The sequence below is a fragment of the Ischnura elegans genome, chromosome 6, assembly GCF_921293095.1.
Source record: "Ischnura elegans chromosome 6, ioIscEleg1.1, whole genome shotgun sequence".
In the NCBI taxonomy this organism is placed as follows: Eukaryota; Metazoa; Arthropoda; class Insecta; order Odonata; family Coenagrionidae; genus Ischnura; species Ischnura elegans.
Genome location: NC_060251.1, coordinates 11633738 through 11648100, shown reverse-complemented (window position 1 = coordinate 11648100; position 14363 = coordinate 11633738). Strand labels below are relative to the sequence as shown.

The 14363-nt window shown below is 36.2% G+C and overlaps 1 pseudogene; it reads right to left on the bottom strand.

Annotated features, from left to right (window-relative positions):
- Window positions 1-2888: 2888 nt before the first annotated feature.
- LOC124160743 lies at window positions 2889-13688 on the bottom strand (annotated as a pseudogene).
- Window positions 13689-14363: the final 675 nt, after the last annotated feature.

Genomic DNA, 14363 nt, shown 5'->3' with positions numbered 1-14363 from the left:
GCCACTGTATTAATAATTTTTTTTATTTTGAGATTCGTTCATTATTTTGAATGATTTTAAGGGTTTTTGCATAAATTTGTTTTGTTTATTTTGAATTAAAGAAGTTATTTTGTAAAATATTTTGGCAGTGAATAAATTTATACCAGAAGGGAATCACAAAAGTCAGTCCGTGACATTTCTGGTCAGTCCGTGACGATGCTTTTCAAGAGGAATTACTCCTCTGTAAAATCAGTTATTGTAATGGACTTTGCAGTATTATGAAATTTGCATTTGGTATTCTGAGATGTATTTTACTGAAACTCTGATCACTCTTTGTTTCAGAGCAAACCTTAGAAGTTTTACTCTGAGCTGAAAGTTGGTTTCATTTTTTTCAGTCCGTGACAGTGAATTTTAAGTCACGTAAGTCCTGTATTTTTCAAGACAAAGTAGTGTATCAACCAAAGTTAAACTTCACACCATTGTGCAGCAATTTGGAAGTTGAAAAAGTTTTGTATGTCAGTCCGTTCGCGTTACGTGTGTTCTTAAAAGTTCAAAAACGCATTGTGACGGTCAGTCCGTGACGCGTGGAATCGCCCTTAAATATTCTGCGTTCTCCTGGTAGCGGCACGTAGGGGCACGGGAAAGACGTCACTCACGTTAATTTGGTGTCCCTACCTCGTCGGGAAGTGGCAAAAAAAAAATCCGAAATATCTAAAATTGTGTTTTGGGGGAATGCAAACTTCACGGCAGATGTGTTGTAAGTTACCAAACGTTGTAGGAGTCGCAATTTTACTAGAAAATCGGTAATCGTTAATTACTCGAAATTTGTTCGACGTATGGATATTTATAGATAGCCAAAAATGATAAAACAATCTAGTATCATGCATTTAAAGGAATTTGTCCTACGATAATTGCAAGTTGGTCAAAAAAATTCCATAGTTAGGCCCATAAGAAAAGCATTGGAAATTTTAAAAAGTTAAAAAAATTCTCAAAATCAAAATATTGCAAAGAAAACCACAACAAAAAATCAACCAAAAAATATTGTACCTTATACGTTAAGGACTTTTTCCTACATCTATTGCAAGTTGGTTTAAAAAAAAATCCAAAGATAGGCCCGTTAGAAAAGCATTGGAAATTTTAAAAAATTATAAAAAATACTTATCACCAAATTTGGTTAATTTTTATTTTTGGTTTTAAAATACGGCAAAAAATTTCAAATAAAAAAATCAGCCAGAAAATCTAGTTTCCATCAGATAAATTTCATGTGCCTGTGACATTTACCAGTAGGCACTAATAGGAAAAAGTTTTAGTCTCATAAGGCTCCAATGTTAATTCGGAACGATATATCTCGAAAATCAATCGACTTTTTCGAGTTTTCGGATTTTTCCCCCCGATCAATATTTATTCCCCACCCACGGTAAAAATTTCGTCTTCCCAGCACGTCCGAAAGTGGTCGGGAATTTGTATACGTGAATCAGTGGTCAGTGGTCAATGAGGTATCTGTCACACATCGGGTTGTATATAATATAGATGTATATATTATAGATTGTATGTATTATAGATCATTCCTAATACATAATGGGAGTTCTGGTGAGAAGCATATTCTCTCTAGAGATACCAAAGTGTTTCTATGAAAGAATCAATCTGGATCCAGTGTTAAATATGGTGTGGAGGTGGGAAATAATGGTGTGATCCATAGGGACTATAGAGGGGGAAAAAGATATTACTTTACCATCATAGCGACCTGAATTACATATTTTTATATCTCCAGATGATAGAATAAGTCAAATAATTTTTGAAGAAATAACTACGGACGTTCAATTTGTGTAGATCAATGAAACAGTCTCTCAGACTAATTGAGGTATGGCTAGCTTAGGGATTTCTGATCAACTATAGGCTGATATTAAAGGTATGAACATTTTTATCAGGCTATATAATAATATATGTAATCGCTATTGAAGGTGTTATCTAATCCTTACATGATGTCTACTATACTGTGGTGAAAGGGATGCAGGAGACGAAGACTGCGTCAGAGGAAGAAAAGCAATATTCTATATGGAGAAACAGAGGTGTTTGATGAGGGGTGCTCTTGTAGCTCAAATTCTTCAATTCTTCAATGTTTTGGCTACATTGAGCTCATTATTAAATTTAGGATTAGCAGATTCAGTAGTTTCATGTTAACTAGCACCTAAGGAAAAAGAAAAAATACCTAAACTCTGATTAGATTACTCTGACAAAACTTGTCTGAAGTTGATTTTTGTGCCTAAGAACTTCAAGAGTTTTAAGGAAAACAGAAATTTCATATGCAACAATATATGATAGCCTTATAAAGACCATTTTTGTAGGACAAGGGGATGGTAGATGTCACTGGAAGACCTCTGTTAAAATATAAAAAAAAGGAACAGGGGAGGAAGTATGTGAATGAGAATACCAATGCAAGTGTGAAAAGGTTAGGTCATAAGGGAAATGCAGTGACATCTGCATCAAACTAATTATAAAAATTTAAACCAGTGATGGTGATACTTATGAGAGCATTTTTATCACAGAGCAGGGACTGTGTGCCTTTTTCAGTATTCCCTTAACTATTTCAGAAAATATTTGCTATTAAAATCCCTATTGTCAAGCCTGTGATGTCTCCTTGCTAGACAAAAGTCTACTAAAGGACCACAATGCTGGAAGACTACTCAGGTTTGCAAATAACATATTTCAATGTTTGTGCCAAGCCACTATATGATAACAATTGACAGAGTTACTCAGAGAGTGGCTCGTAAAGTAAACAGTTATGCAATATCCTAACAAAGTTCCACAAATTTTGTCCCGATCGTAGAAATTAGGCAAGAGGGATCAGGAGTTCACAGCATAGTGTGAGGATATTGCTAGGGATCTTACTTTTGTAAATCACATACATATTCTGCATTTAAGCATGGTTTATTTAGGCAAAACAGTTTGATAAACTCTTCATTAAAATTAAAATACAAAAGGCAAATACATAGTACTCATGATAAAACAGTAGTACTATACAAAAGCAATTCACATCATTCAAATAAATAAAAGCCTTTTTGAAATAAATAAACTAAAGTACTATTCCACCGAATCTTTCATTGCCTTAGGCTATTGCTATGTGAATAGTTCAAATGAACAGCTGACTAGAAGAGGAAGAAAAAAATCAACTCAAACGGCCAATAGTGCACCACCTACCTCAAGGAACCATTATTTCCTTTTCAGTGGCTTTCATTTCCCTAGCAATGTGCCAACTTCATCACAGAAATTTTCTCCAGTTTATCTCAAGCAGATTACAAATAACACATTCGAATGCCCTCACTTTCGTTGCTATCGAGGTCATCATTATCCCTCTCAATGTCAACTATTCCAAGCGGATTGTTGTCACTACAGCCACCCGCAACTCCCCCTCCCGACGGCCTATGTGCTGGCCACCTCCAACAGCACCACCTTCCTCACTATCACTCGAAGTGGTGGTGGTGTCATCCAATCCATGACCACCTTGCGTATCCCACTGCTGCCACAACCATCAACTCCAGCACCACTGCCTGGAGGAAGTCCACTGCCACCACCAACTCCAAGAGGAACTGTGGTGGATACCGTACTTGATGTCATTGCTGCCCGAGCATACTCATCCGTGTCAATGGACTTGCAGAAGTTGATTGCATACTTTAGTTTTTCACGGAGAACAGTCTGCAAAAAATCAACACTAAAGAATGAACTCAATACAGATTGATAATCATGTACATGCTGTCATTTAGATAATAAGAAAATAGGGCACATATGTATGCCACTGTAGTCAATTAACCACAAAAGAGTAAAGGCTAGAGCACAATATTAAGTATCCAATTAGAGTCCATTAAAAAATTGATAACAAAGTTGCAAAAAAATTAAATCCTAAACAAAAAATAAATTTTAACAAAGGAATCAGCTTTGAAAAATTTATGGGCACATTGAAAGCTTACCTTACAAGAATACCTTGGCATCTTAAGAAGAAAGAAACATGTGTAACTTTCAGGCAAGAAGTGATCTGGTGGGTTGTATTTATCAAAAACCTGTGTAGAATAAAATATTAACCATATGATCATCATACAAATTAATGTCTACTCAGCAATGGTGAATATATTGGGACACACTTTACTTCTCAGATACTAACAAAGATAGGTGTACAAACCTGCAATACGAAGTCTCTTCCTCTGAAGTCAGCAATAGTCCTTGGAAGGCGAGTCCTTCCCCAAACAAATAAAGGAATTGTGATCGCTCTTGATTAGTGAACTCCTCCATCACATCCCAGAACCTCTGGACAAGAAGTGCATTACCGTCAACACCTATAAAAGTATCAAAACTTTAGCTACAATCCCATTAAGCATCTCCTACAGTGAAATTTTATCTAATGACTCAGGCCCGAAGTTTTCATCATTTACTGAAATTTTTATAACTATCCTTATATCCATGAAATACGAGCGCAAAAATGAAGCACAACAAAACATAACCATTTAATAGAAGAGTTATGGTGATCAGATTTTATACTTCCTCAAAGAAGCATTGAATTCTCACAGCACTTAGGAAACTACTTTGAAAATCAATACTACATGATTTCGTTTTAACTTTTTACACTGTTTTAAATTATGAGAGAGGCAATTCACAAGGCACATCAACTCCTGAGACAGGAAGCCAAAATGAGCCACCTAACTTCCTCCATATTGGCATTCATTGCAACAAACTTCTCCCAGAATTTGGAAAATTAATGTTTGTAAAAGCCTGATTATTTTCCAAATGTTTCTGATCAACTTTTACCACTTTTATTCAAGAAAGTAATAACCCAGCTAAAATTAAAAATAATCTTATATTTAGAAGTTTCTTTTACCTTTATAGGTTGCAACAGATTTTAGAAGACTCAAAGGTATGTCTGGAGAGCCGCAGACCATAGTCTCCAATTCATAGCCACTAAATAAGGATAACAGAGGCACTGGTACAACTCGTGCCATGCCTTCCCTAACAGCTGCAACTTGCTCATCAAATTCATGGAGTCTGAATAATGTTGAGTCAGGAAAGATCGAAAGAAAGACAACAAAGGAAATTAGATATCATATGAGACTGGTAAGAAAAATGAGGGAGATTATGACTATGGGTGGCTACTTCTTATCTATATTTCTGATAAATTAGAGCTCATATATTCCGTCATCATAAAAATGGAAAATATTTATGCCATACAACAGGGAACAAACTTTACAGAATAACAACTGACCTACAATGCAAAGCAAGCTTGACATATTCATGTCGATTACTAGGGGTGATTCTGCGATGGCGGGTAGACAAAGGAATCTCGTGGCCAGAGGATGATGGACTTGAGAATGGCATTGCCAGACTTCTAAATGCTGCTTCATCGCCATCCATATCACGAATACACGTCAAACCTAAATAAAACGTAAAAATATTTCATAATTTACAATATCTACATCTACCTTGACTTGCAAGTACATTTTCATTGTACCATTTCACTAATTTCAACCATCTTCAGAACCAAATTAACCATGAATGATGCTTAACCTTACCTGGAACATAATCACGATCAACTTCTGATAAGTCTGCAGGCGTCAAGGAGGGTCCTGCTAATTGCTTCCACACAGGTTCTGCTAAGTTTAGACTTAATGGGCTTCCAGTCCTTATAGCCACACCCATTAAGACTCCTAAAAGGATAATAACAAATAGCCATACGAGCAATGATAAAAGTCAAGAAAATAATGTATAGTATCAGAAAATTTTTTTATATCTTAACTAAAAATTATCATAAAATTGTTCAAAAAACATTTTACCCAAATTAGTGGGAAAGTAATGAACAATAAAAATGAGATCAGTTTTTCTCAATGGGAAAAGAAGACACCAGAGATACCAAACTTAGAAACCATACACTTAATAGCATACCTACAAACCTGAACATTCTCATATGCGAGGGGCTTGTGCATTGAGAAGGAAACAAGCATCTCTTCCAACGGATGATGCATTGCCATTAGTCCCAGCTGCATTCACAGAGGTTGGGGGTGGAGCATAGCCATGGTCACCACGTGCATTGGGAGTAGGTACCAGAAGTGCAACGGCTCCTTCTTGTAATTCCTCACACATTTCTGCTATACTCTCACTGTACTCTCCTCCACAGTCATCAACACTTTCACCTGAGGGAACGACATGCAAAATGTCACTTAAAATGTGGATCTTCACATGAATTGTCAAAATAATGATATATGTTTTAACAGAATGGTGATGTAAATTCAATGCAGCCAAGAAAATAATCATCATTTTCAAATCGTATAATACATTCTGTTCCCAAAACTTGGAAACAAAAAACACTTAAGTTTTGTCCATTTTATGCAACTATTTCTATTCCATTGATGATACAGTGGCCCCTACACTTTCATAAACCAATGACGTTAGTATGTTTCCCCACGATAACTCTATGGAATTTCGTACAAGACCTAAATACATACAGTGGAATCATCATCTATCACTCTTCCAATGATTGCTTACCCATAAATTCTAGTAGGGGAGACTGGGGCACAGTGGGACAGTTTTAGTATTTCATTTTTATTTCCCACAGAATTAATGGAAAATGGAAAATGTTGGTACCATTGCTTGGAGAATATATTCTAAATCGTATAATAAAATCCGCAAGCAATACAATTTGCCAATTTTTGAATAGTTGAAATACTTAAGTTTCTTTTTTGATGAAAAGTGTCCCACTCTGCCCCAGCCTGGGGCACAGTGGGATAGTTCACGGGGCAGAGTGGGACAAGCTTGCATTAGTTAATAAAATACAAATTTGAAATTAATTGAGGGTACAAATGAATTTATTTACATTAATATGTGAAATATATATATGCAAGTGAACATATTAATCAAGAAAATTATTATTCAAGACACATGAGCGGATAAAAAATATTTGGTCATATTAGTAAAAATTTTAAATCACTGCTTGCAATGTTTTTCATCAAAATTTAATTATTTTAATGGTTTAAGTACTGTCAACTGTTCTTCATGGTGAATTTAGTGACTTTATTCTAAAATTGTAGTTATTTCTTCTATTTCCAATCCCCTTTTGTAGTCCTCTCATTTGAAAATCTTTAATTTTCTATAAATTATTATCGCTCATTTTTTAATAATTAGCAGGCTGTTTTTTCTCCCTTACCGTTGAAGATATTAATTTTCCAGTGTCTTTTTAACTAGTCTATCCATAGGGATCTCCTGTCTTTTCTTCTGTCTAGTGTTTTTAAGATATCAACCTGGTAGACGTTGGACGTATTTCCTCAGGGGTGACAACTTTGCCCTCTAAAACGAAGTTTCAGCCTGGGAAGTCCTGGGCTTTCAAGAGTCTCCTCGGGTTCTAAATGAAATTCTGACTGATCTTTGACAACACTGGTGTTCGACATTTGCTTTTGCAAGGTGTTTGTCATTAAAAATACTTGGGTTTGACAGGGCATACACCGGTTGAACTAAACGTAGAAATAATATTATTAGATGTAAATTCTTTTTTATATGCTGTATCCACTAACTCTGCCATGTTGCAATTAGAAATTCTCTCTACTGAGTTTTTTTATAGGCCATACGCAGTCATTTTTATATTTTATCAAAGCGCCGGAGAGACAGTTATCTAATGGCTGCAGTTTGTGACTCCAGAGAGGTGGCAAAGTAAACATTACCACTCCATTGATTTTTACTAACTCAATAGCATCAACAGAAATATGTGATTCATGGTTGTGTAAAATTAGCAATGGATTATTATCTTGAGAACACTTTGCATGATCGATGAAATGCTTTAAAACCAGTAAAATTAAATTGATAGTCATCCATCCAGATGGGTTTGCGGTACCTACTGATCTCATAAGTTAAACAGTATTTTTGGGAGGAATTTCACTCCAGATAACACAAAAAATGGAGGAATTGTATTAACCTGAGCATTTATAATATAGCACAATGTCATAGAGGAGCCTCTTTCAAAGGAGGTAACTTCACCTACTTGTTTTTCACCTTTGGGGGCTATCAGTTTTCCGTGGAGTAGAACGGTAGTGGAACCACTTTAATCATGATTGTATACATTTCTCGCAGAAAATACTTGTTTCACATAAAGACCTGACAGATCGGAAAAAAATGCACTCACAACCTTCATGTAGAGGACCAGTGAAGTTTCCGATGGCTAATCGAAGGATTCCGCTTCATAAAACCATGAAACAAATCATCATCAGCGATTTCTTTCTGATCGCAATTGTTCTGAGCAAACTCATGAATCTCAAAAATTCAATTTATAAATAATTTCAATTAAATTGATCATAATACGTAAAAAACATTCTTTCCTCAAAATTCTCTTTAAAAATAAATTTTAATTGCCTGTTATTCTTCCTTTCACGCAAATCACTGAATGTTCCCTGAGCAGGCCTATAGAAAGGAGAAATGTCGCAGCAAGTAATATTTATGAGACTCTCTCCTCACTACATAAAGCTCGGTTATGGCCAAGACTGAACTGTTCCGTATTAAGAGCATTATCTATATAACAGTGGTGGGATTCAAGATTTTTAGAAAAATTGTCGCATACGATCGGGGTTCACACAAATTAATCACTTTGGCTCTAATTTTCTTATGTGCATTGCTGTTGCCATTCTATACATTTGTCCTCACTTTTTTGTATTGAAATGTACTGCTTCAAATCCTAAAGCACCAATATGGAACCAAAACACTATAAAGTCACCATGACATGAAATTAGAGTGCTTTTAGGTTACGGAGATTGATAGTTCGAAGCACTTGGGCTGTTAGTCGGCGTCCAACTATGACCCAATTCAAGTTGTCCCACTGTGCCCCAATTTGAGGTGTCCCACTGTGCCCCGCATGTCCTAAAGTCTTATATTTGTCAGCAAAAATTTTAAACATGTTACTTTCGAAAATTATGTTTTAAAAAATATTATACTGTCTCTAAATTATGTATTCGACAAGTCATTTTTTATGAAGCTTGTTACAATTAGGAAAATTTCATAAATATTCACAACATGAAAGTTACGAAAATTAGAGCAAAAAACACATTTTATTACATTTATGCAAAGCGACATAACATAATGAAATAAGATTTTTGTGCATTATTTCCCGTGACATGACTTCCTTATTTTTAGTACATTTGCTCTTTGACCGAGTAAATTGTTTAAATAAATCAATTGTCCCACCGTGCCCTGTGTTCCACTGTGCCCCAGTCTCCCCTACTAGGGATTTTAAAATTCTAGCACTGTTCCACAGCATATTATATGGAAAGCCTGATGACTTGTCATTAATATTTCATTAAACTGAACCAACTGGCTAACTGTATAAAAAAATATTACTTGTGATGTGACTAAAAATCAAAGAAGGTTGAGAATCAATTCTCATTTTTGGGAATATACATACCGACAAATTTTACTTTCCACACACGATGAGGGAGTAGAAGAGCATCTCTGCGGAACAAGAGCTCCATCTTTGATACCATTTGACCAAAAACTGAGCGTAAACCAATAGGGCAAGCCAATCCTCCACTTGATCTTGACCTTTGAACTTGGATTCTATTCAATTCAATCACAGGGCCATGCTGCCTGTCTCTCACCATTGTTGCTTGCACCACCTGGAATGAAATATCAAAGTTTAATTACATTCACATAATATAAATCACAAAAATTTATTTACACCACACACAACAAAGAGGAATATTGTGTAACATATATGATTATATCTCAGCACTTGTAGAAAAATATCTGCTTCCTTAGGAGGTAATACAGCTATGAGGGTATGAACAAGCAAACTTTTGGTTGGAAGCTCAAAAATTTATCACAATGCAATCAAAATCATCAGAGATAGTCAAGATAAAGTTGCTTTTAGGCACCTCAGGCAGGCAATTGTTTTCTCACCATTTAAACATTTTGAGACCACAAATTCTTAAATCGATTATTTAAAAGAAATAAGCACCGGCCTAATGAGTTGTAGCCAAGCACTCACCTGAGTCAACAGTTTGCTGGGGTAATAGAGGTCAGGGAATATGAGTACAATTACATACCATATTTCTCTGAATATAGTCCCCCCACTAATTTTGAGGGTTAAGTTTTGGGGAAAAAAAAGGTTTGAATATAGTCCCACCTTTACTTTAGAGGAGACTACATTCAGATAAATATGGTAATTGCCACTAAAAAGATTGCGGTCGGGTGAAGAAAGCTCTCAATGACCCTGGGAAGCAATCTAAAATAACAGACTTTGCGCATAAATAATAAAAAATTGTTTGATTTGCATAAATTTTAAACATTACTAAAAATAAGAGTGAAAATTTGGATTACCCATGTTTCCTGATTATTAGTGCCCACTATCTCCATCATTGGCCTGGATAATCGGGATTTTGCCGTCAGGCTATTTATAAATTTTTTAGTTATTTTTTTAATTTTTAACTGGTGTTGTGTATTAACCTATGACCTCAATCCCACTGATAGCTGTGTGTGTTTGTATAGCTCGTTTGTATCGTATTTTATTACATGTTAGTATTTTATGCTGTATTGTCTTGACAAAACTCATGTATGTATTATCCAAATGAAGTTAATAAGTATTATTATAATTATTAAGTGCAAACATACATATTCACCAAAAAAGCCCTGGCATTCTTTAGTATGCCAAAATAAAAACACCTAGACTTTACCTTTCTAAAAGTTGTTTCCTTTGCAGTAGAAACAAAAATGCCACGCAGTTTATCCAAGTTCCCACGAAGGGGTCCTTCCCATTCTGTATCTCCAGATTTGTGATCATCTTCTGAGGTCTTTGCTCCACTGCCCTCACCTCCACTTTTCCTCCCACGTCCACTTGCAGGATCCATTGAGGCCCCTAGATTCACATCACTTCCCAAAGGAAACATGGCAACACTCGGACAGAAGAGATCAGAGAAATTGTGCAACAGGTGAAGGCGATTGCGAAGGATAGGAATTGGGATGTCCCTCAAAAGATCGTATTCTAGGGGTACACGATCCGGTAGCCGGCCAGCATCAGAAACAGGTTTCCTTGTGCTCCACGCTAACGTGTGAGCTGATCCACACGCCACTCTCGTAATTTTTTACCCTAAAAAGAAGACCGTTCCATCATTAAATCTTGTTGTTTCATTTCATATGGCAGAATATCTTAAAAAAACAAAATGATCTGCCACAGTAAATTGAGACGATTGCAAATGTAAAGGATAAGGTAAAAGAAACTAGTTCATATATTATTTTAGTAACACAGTGCAAAATCTTTTTAAAAATTATCATGATACTGCATGAGGTAAAGTAAGTGAAAAATAAATTCCTTCATTTAAATGAGATGGGAATGTTGCACGTGAGAATAAGTCCTCTTTATCAATAAGTACTTATACATGAAAAATGTTTTTCACAATGACCTTACATTAACATAAAAATAAATTTCATATGTGATGAGAGACAAGGCAATTGTGAGTCACCCTCTTAAATGTAGACGAACTGGTCATTCTGGCTCTAATGGGTAGGTGGTTAACTAACCTAGTGCCTAGACTAGGAAGGGAAGATTTGGTTTTTGCTAATCGACACTGGTTTAACCCTTTCGAGACGGCGGAGTTTTCGTCTTAGCATGACTGCTGTACTGAGTCCCTAGATGCTTTCTTCCTTGTGGTACGGAGCATTTTTGGAGGGCATTTGTTAAAAAGGGTCTCGCTGAACCTTTTTCGACCCCTCCACGCTGGGACTCCGCATTATCATGGACTACAAGAGTAGTTGTGCTCCCTCCTTTCCGGGTTTACGACCATACCTGCGGCATTGGTTCGCGGTCAACTTATGTATTGCTTATATGTATTTAGCAAATAGATAATTGTTGCTTACACGTAAATTGCAGACTTTGAATTGAATTCCTCATTTTTTTCTGAGCATTGTCAAACTTTAAACGAAGCTCTAAGGCCAATATTAACGCATTTAATGCAGCAACAATTTCCATGTTGATGTTTACATATTACTCGAGATATAAGTTAATATTTATTGTAGAATTTCATTTAAAAATAGTAAACGGAGTTCAAAAGAAAAGAATTCAATTCTCAGTTTATTTTTCTTGAGAAATGAACAAATATTTACTTCGAAACCTGACTGGATAAACAATTGCATGACCTTACCCATAAGAGGGGTGATAAAAAACGAGGGGTCCGGGTATCTGCTCCCGGATTCCGAGGGTAAATCCTAAACCCCGCAGGGTTGGGTCCCGAGACAAAGACGACGTAAACCCGCAATTGTCCTAAAAGGGGGAGAGCTAGAAAACGAATATATACAACTTTCATTATCCTGGCTAGGAAAATCTCACACGTAAATATACGGCCGTTGTCTCCTGGGTCAGGAAACGTCCGCACGTATATATACGTGTATAGTAGGGAAAAGGTTAAGGATAAGAGGTTCTTATTTCTTGTGATGTAAAATGTAAACATTAAAAAATGCAGTCAGAGCGGTCACTTTTGGGGAGGGAGGCCTCCGGTTAGCAGAGTAAAAGAGAGGGACCAGCAAGGGTGAGGTTGTCAAGGAAATGGTCCTGGATTTGTGACCCTTTGGGGGGTGTACCACACCCACCCTGGAAGTACCTGCTCCATGGCCCCACAAAATGCATTTTAACTTTTTCGCTGCGAGGGAGGAGAAAGTTTTCGAAGATTGAACAGCAGAGAAAGGGTAAAGGAAATTGATGTTTCCAACTTTTAGAGTAGTAATGACATATTTTCGTATTGCTCGCAATATTTTTAGATCCGAGAACGCAGGTCAGGAGTCTACGGTCTATGAAGAGGCCTCTCAAGTAGCCAGAGAAGTGTACGAACATTGAAACGTGCTTCTCTTCTGGTAATGCCCAAGAGCTGTGACCAAATGGATTTTGGATTGAGGCCGCTCTCGTCCCTCATCCCGTTGATTCTCCCCTCTCTCTCTTGCCCAATATGCACATAAATTCACACCAAGTGCATCTTTCTTCGTTATCCTAACTAATGCTTCAGTAGACCAGTGTGCAGTGCAGTGGTCAGTGGTCAGGAATTTGCTTCTCTTTTTTAAATGCATGAAATTAGCATAATCTGAGGTGACCTTTCCACCTTATTACGAATATTTGAGTGCATTTACATATTGTAAAAAAATGAAATGCAACTTAAGTATGTGCACTTAAACAGAAGGAGGAAGTTTTGTAAAAATTCCAGGTTAAGCTGGAAAGAGATTCTTCACCTGCTAACCTTGAAGTAATCATAGGTTTGAATATCACATGGTGTTGTTTTTTCATTGTCACATATTGACATCACCTATGTCAAGTTCAATTTTTTTTGTCTAGAAAAGAACGATCACATTACCTAGATCTCATGGGCATACATAAAGACTAATTATGATAAAAAGTATAAAAAGACAATGCATATATTGCATACTGCTACAGTAGGAAATAGAATTAGTCGGTTAATCAGTGTTTAACCTTGCTTATAATGTACTTAGGATGGCTGAACTTTAACTGCCAGGGAAATTCATGGAAAAGAAGTAAATGTGAGCAACAGGATATTTGGTATCAAAATGTCACCATAGGCCAATGCCTATTTTGGCCGACCATTATGTCATCCTGGACTGTAGAGAATATAATTACCTCACGGAGGGAAGAAGCTTCCTGGATAAAAGCGGCATGGCAGAAGGATGGGCCCCTCTGGGTCATTTTGGCTGCTGCTGAAAAGGAAGTGAGCAATGAGTTTAATGTTTTAGTTAACTCAGTGCCATTTTCTCAGTTTCTCAATAATGCTTTAAAAATCATTAATTTTTTTTATTTTTTTGCATGTGGCTATTTATTGCTGTAAATCTGTGACCATTAACAGTAATTATTTATGGAATCTGGAATTGATTAAATTTGTTCCAATAATGCTTTGGTGAAAAATGTGAAGTGGGTAATCAAAAAGTCTTCCATATTATGTGTAGATGTGTTAATTGCGAACACTTGATAGATACCCTAGTGTAAACATTTTAACTCAAACTTTAGGTTAAAATTATTAGGAAATATTTTGTCTAGAAATTCATCATTAGGAATGGATCACAGATAAATACAGAAGAATATATCTATGGAATGGGTGCTATAGATGGGAATCACAAGTACTGATTCTATTCTGGGTATCTTATGACAAGTGTTCTCATCACTGTAACTGTATATCCAGTTGACTTTGCTTGTCCATAACATAACATATGGTAACGTAAATGCTTCTTTGGCCTTGGCTCCATCTTTCTATTTTGAACCCTTAATGCCCCTTTCTCACATGTAGTACATGTATTACGTAAATATAGTATCTCTTGCATTTTACACCATCTTCCATTTTTGCAATTGGAAGACCAATTGTATTCCTAAAATCGTCTGG